We start from the raw sequence: 6,287 nt of genomic DNA, 5'->3' as shown, positions 1-6,287 counted from the left end.
GGGGCCCATTGAGTATTGGAAGATGTATGTCGATGGCTCTCTCAACATCAACAGCGTAGGAGCAGGAGTCCTTTTCGTATCACCATCCAAGGAGCAGCTCCGATATGTCCTCATGATTTATTTCCCAGCATCAAATAACGCCACCGAGTACGAAGCATGCCTACACGGTCTACGCATTGCGGTCGAGCTTGGTGTCAAGCGTCTCTATGTCTACGGAGACTCAGCACTGGTCATCAACTAGCTCAACAAGGACTGGGATACAACCAGTGAAAATATGGACGCATACTGCAAAGCGATCAGAAAGCTAGAAGGCAAGTTCTATGGCATCGAGTACACACATGTGGTCCGGGACAAAAATCAAGCAGCAGATGCGCTATCAAAGTTAGGATCATCCCGAGCCAAAGTCCCACATGGCATATTTGTTCAAGACCTGCTCACGCCCTCCATCAAAGAAGAAGATCCCGCGGTCGACAAGCCTCTAGACCAGCCATTGGTGGCTACGGTTCTGGCGTCAAACACCACCAAACCACCTCCGACCACCAAGAAGCCTGACTAGAGAATACCTTTCATCAAGTACCTGATAGATGGTAGCGGTTACACCGATTGGATAGAGAACGAACGCCTGATGCGTCGCAGTACGCAATATCTGCTCGTCGATGGCAAATTGTGGCGCAAGAACGCGAAGGAGGAAATCTTGATGAAGTGTATAACCTAGGAGAATGGTGAACATCTCCTAGACAAAATCCACTCTGGCTCTTGTGGCAACCATGCGGCCTCGAGAACGCTGGTCGGCAAGGCTTTCCGAGCAGGGTTCTATTGGCCGTTAGCCGTAGCCGATGCAGAGAAGCTAGTTCACTATTGTGAAGGTTGTCAGTTTTTTACCAAGAGAATCCATGTACCAGCACACGAGATTCAGACTATACTAGCCTCTTGGCCCTTCACATGCTGGAGACTGGATATGATCGGGCCTTTCAAACCGGCCCCTAGAAAATTTACATGCGTCTTTGTGCTGATCGACAAATTCTCCAAGTGGATAGAGTACATGCCCCTGGTCAAGGCATCTTCAGAAAAGGCTATCGTGTTCCTTGACTAGGTCATCCACTACTTCATCATACCCAATAGCATCATCACTGATCTGGGTACTCAGTTCACCGGGAATGCTTTTTGGGACTTCTGCGATGAAAGGAGCATAGTAGTAAAATACGTCTCGGTGGCACACCCTAGAACTAATGGACATGTTGAGCGGGCAAATGGTATGATCCTAGATGCACTTAAGAAGAGGATGTACAGAGAGAATGACAAAGCTCCTGGATGATGGCTCAAAGAGTTACCAACCGTGGTCTGGGGTCTCAGAACCCAGCCTAGTCGCAATACCGGCGTATCACCATACTTTATGGTTTACGGCGCTGAGGCAATGCTCCCAGTAGATATAGCCTTCAGATCAGCACGGGTAGAGAACTTTGACAAAGACAAGGCCAATGAAGTGTGGGAGCTAGAAGTGAATAGTGCAGAAGAGAAGCGGCTCGATTCTTGCATACGTACAGCCAAATACCTTGCTGTTTTGCGCAGGTACTACAACAAGAACGTCAAGGAGCGGTTCTTCATGGTCGGGGACCTGGTCCTGAAGTGGAAGATGAATTAGGCTGGTGTCCACAAATTCACAACCCCATGGGAAGGACCCTTCATGATCAAGGAGGTTACACGCCCTACATCTTATAGGTTAGCTCGCCTAGATGGCACAGACATACCCAATTCCTGGCACATCGACAAGCTTAGGCGTTTCTGTGCTTAACTACTAAGATATGTACCCGATTTTATTTCAATAAAGCTATTATGATTTCTCCGACCACTCTAATGTGTCACTTCGAAGTCTATTGTTATTCTAACTCTACCAGTTAAAACCGACCACCATTCCTTCTCGGGTTCTCAGAGCAGGCCCTGTATCCGGTTCCTCCCAACGCGTGCATGGGATCCGCTCTCTATGCTACGGGTGATCGGCAGGTGCTCTCTGGTTTGACTTGTGTGTTTCTACGTGTGCACAAGCTACGCACCTCACACTCCGACCGCAAGACAAACTAGGGCCATACAAACCTTTCAGGATGACGTGTCGACTAAACTGGTACAACTAAACAGAACGCCAACACGTTCTAACTTAGTTACACCAACATGATATCTGAGCTTAAACACGTTTTCTACAAAACAAACAAGCTTATGTTGATATACAGTTACGTTATTACAAGCTTGCCTGAAAAGGTCCAAGTTTACAATAACCCAACTACATCTTCTTCTACAGCTATAGCCTACACTATTGGCTGGTCGGGGCACGCGGCGCCTGCTGCTCGCTGGGCCTGACATCATGCTCGGGTCTTGGGGACTCTAGCATTGATCGAGCTGAAGAAGATGGCCCCGCCGATGCCTGGCTGGTCGAGACCGCAGGCTTCGCCGGTTGGCTTGAAGATGACGGCGCTCCTAGCTGACTTGTTGACGGCGTTCCTTGTACGGGTGGTGTCACACCTCCACACAGGTTAATATCGCCAATTATTTTTGCCGACAAGTCCAGCTGGGTCATCCGTAGCTCCTCGGCCTTGTCTGGATCTACCTCCTTTGAGTATCCAGCCTCTAGGCGCTTGAGATCGATCAGGGAGTAGTGAGCACGTACTATGCTTAGCACATGTGCGCCTGCGTACTCTCCCACCTCCTTCATGAACTCCTGGAACCATCCCCATGCCCTTTGGCATCTCTCGATCAATCTCAGCTGCGGCGTCTTTGGCACATCTTCTGCTAGCATCGGATCGATGAGGTTAAGGACCAGCAAAATGCCCTTTGCCACCTCCTAGCACTGGCTTTTCCAAGTGTCACGGTCCTTGGTGATCTCTTGGCATTGCGCCTTCTAGCCATCACAGTCTTTCATCATGGCCTCCAGATGCTTCTTTGCATTGATTTTTATAACTGCAAACCGCACACGCCGTAGATGGTTGTTTTCACGTTTGCAGTATTACTCAGCCTCGAGATCTACGCCAATATATGCGCCTCTTCGTTGCTAGTGTGGGAAGGCCCACGCTGACGCACCTACTAACAGGTGCCACGCAACTGTTTGCTTGACAAGACAAAAAGACAGTATGACGTGCTATACCCGTCTACTTTTTTTACCAAGACGTGTCAGACCGGACTTGTCAGAACAAATAAATAAATACATAAAATAATAGTAATAGCGGCATATGGTTTTTTGCCACACTTTTTGTGCTTGGGGACTGTCCCGACCACCCTCGTGCTCAGGGATTGTCGTGACTATGCTTGTGCTTGGGGACTGTCCCGACCACCCTCGTGCTCGGGGACTGTCGTGACTATGCTTGTGCTCGGAGACTGTCCCGACCACCATCGTGCTCGAGGACTGTTCCGACCACTCTCGTGCTTGGGACTGTCTCGACCACCCTCGTGCTCAGGGACTGTCCCGACTACCTTTGTGCTCGGGGACTGTCCCGACTACGGTTATTCTCGGGGATTCATCGTTTTCCCCATGCTACGCTCGGGGACTGCCCCGACCACTCTCCGACCATTGCTCGGGGACCGCTCTCCTCGGCTACATGTGATTTGTACTCACATATAATTGAGAGGCATTTATTTTTTCTCACTTAGACCTTGCTATAAGGCTGATACCTTGCCTTCCAGCAAGCTTGGGGACTACATCGGTACGATGCACCTGCCGGTGCAGCTCGTATCGCTTGTACGATGATTGGATTCTCAACTTAACTAGGAATTCTTTTTAGACCCTGGCACCACGTGCCTACATCACCTACTACTAGGCTCGGGGACTAAGTGGGCACACTTCACCTTGCGATGAATGTGCTTATTTTATCGACCCCTACGCTTTGACTGTTGGCCATAACTACTACTGTACAAAGGTCACTTACATTTCTTTTCAGAAATACAAGTGGGCACACTTGATCAGGAAAGAAATCTTTTTCTTTTTTCTTTAGAGCACCATGCATTCTTCAGACAATTGGAATCTTCGGTTATAATCGTGGTCTATTGCTCTCTGTGCTGACCAGAATACTGGCACATTTGCTTGGTCAATGTTTCAACCAGTTGGAGATGACATGAAGACAGACCGCATTAGCCGAAGAAGATCAAATGGCGTGTCGCAACATAATACATGGTGCTCGGGGACTAGCTGTGGGGGTATTAACCCCTATACTCTTACGGCTAGGTTTGGGCCGGCCCGGACCAGGTGGTCCGGCCCACTAGAAGACGATGCACGGCCCAACCGATCTGCTCGGAATCCCGCGCAAGGAATCAAGGCAGACTTGGAGATCAAGCAAGATCCTGGTCGGTTAGAATAGGAATCCTTATCCGGCCACCTATGGCAATTGTAACTGGTTGGGATTAGTTTCTAGATCTGTAACCCTACCCCCCAAACTATATAAGGCGGGCAGGGGACCCCTCTCAAAAATCATCTTATTTACATACAGCAATACAATCAGACGCAGGACGTAGGTATTACGCCCTCACGGCGGCCGAACCTAGATAAAATCTCGTGTCTATCTTGCGTCACCGTCTCGTTCGTAGCTTGCGCACCTGTCTGCCGATAATCTACTACCTTGGGCATACCCTTAGGTAGACTGCCGACCATATTTCGTCGACACAAGCCTTCACTTTTCTTATTAGGACATGAGCCAATTTCATGTCCCTTCTCATGACAACCATAACACTTCCTCTTGCTTCTTCTTGTCTTGTTCTTTGGAAGTGTGGCTTGATCATCGACCTTGTTGGAACACATAGAAGCATTATGTCCCATGTTGGAGAACTTGACATGAGCCATCTTCTTCTTCTCTTGGATCTTGCTCATGCCCTTCTCTTCTTTCTTCAAGGGGCAATCTCTGACATGGTGACCGTCTTTCTTGCACTTGAAGCAAGTGATGAGAGTCTTCTTTGATTGATGTTGCACCTTGATGGCCTTGGGAACTTTCCTGTTCTATCCAGGTGCGGCACTGCCGCCCTTGGGGTGCGGCACTACCGCAGTCTATGCAGCTGGCTGAACTACTACATTCTGGACAGATTGCACTTCTTTAAGTATCCCCTTCACTTTGCCATTGTTGGACTTGTAACCCTTTTGATAAGGCTTGATGCATGCATCGGTTGATCCCTTCTCAAGCTTCTTCACCATGTCTTCATGGTTATCTTGAGAAGGTTGAGCATTGCACTTGCCCTTCCATTGAATCAAGTCCCTTTTTAGCATTTTAACTTTTTCCTTGAGCTGTTCGTTTTCTTCTGCAATGAAATCATCACAAGTTTCTACAATTACATGCTCAACGGAAGGTTGGCTTGCTTGAGAGCAACACTTGTTAGCACATGATAAAATAGATAAAACTTGTGTATATGTGCATTTGTGAGTGTGAGGTTGGTATGATTTTACCGTTGTTACCACAACCTCATGAGCCACTTCTAGCATGAGATGAGACTCCATAAGCTTCTCATGAGAGCACAAAAGCCCATCATGACTTTCTTGCAAAGTCTCATTTTTGCTAGTAAGCCTTTCCAACTTGTCTTTAAGCATATAATTCTGATCTTCTAATTGAGCAACACAAGATAGAGAGTTAATAGTATGAGTTTGCTCAATTGACAAGTTTTCATACCTTTGGACCAAGCTAGCATGAGAGCACTTAAACTTTTCATGCTTTTTGGTCAACTTCTCCAAGCATTTGATCTTTTCAACGAGAAGCTCTTCTTGCTTGTAGAGATCTTCTTCTTGCTCTTGAATCTTCTCTATGAACTTGATCACTATCAACTTGTCTTTCTTGCTTAGACGTGCAAGGTGTTGATTGATCTCATCATCATCACTACCACTGTCATTGTCACTCTCACTCTCACTTGCCACTTTCTTCTCTTTCTTTGCCATGAGATCGATATGTGAAGTGGTATAGAGAGTTGAGCTTCTTGGTAAGGTGGATTCATCATTTGGCTTCCACCGATCACAAGCTTCTTCTTCCTTCAAAATGTTAGTCTCATAAGAACTAAAGAAAGTAGAAGTACCACATATAAAAATATTGTTCTCACCAACTATTTTATTACCATCCAATAAGTCATATGTTGGCGAGGAAGTGGATGTGGCATGATCAAATAGGCCTTTTGAGAATGACTTGAGGCTCATCATTTGTCGATGAAGTTGAGCATTCCTCAAGTGGTTTTCCAATGAGAGGTTGCTCTCTTCACATTTGGAGTTGCCATACATTTCCTTGAGCGTGGTCCAAATGATATGAGCATCACCAAGTGGTTCACCATCTCCAAAT

Source organism: Miscanthus floridulus, chromosome 19 (assembly GCF_019320115.1).
Source record: "Miscanthus floridulus cultivar M001 chromosome 19, ASM1932011v1, whole genome shotgun sequence".
Lineage (NCBI taxonomy): Eukaryota > Viridiplantae > Streptophyta > Magnoliopsida > Poales > Poaceae > Miscanthus > Miscanthus floridulus.
Note: the sequence above shows the minus strand (reverse complement) of the source record.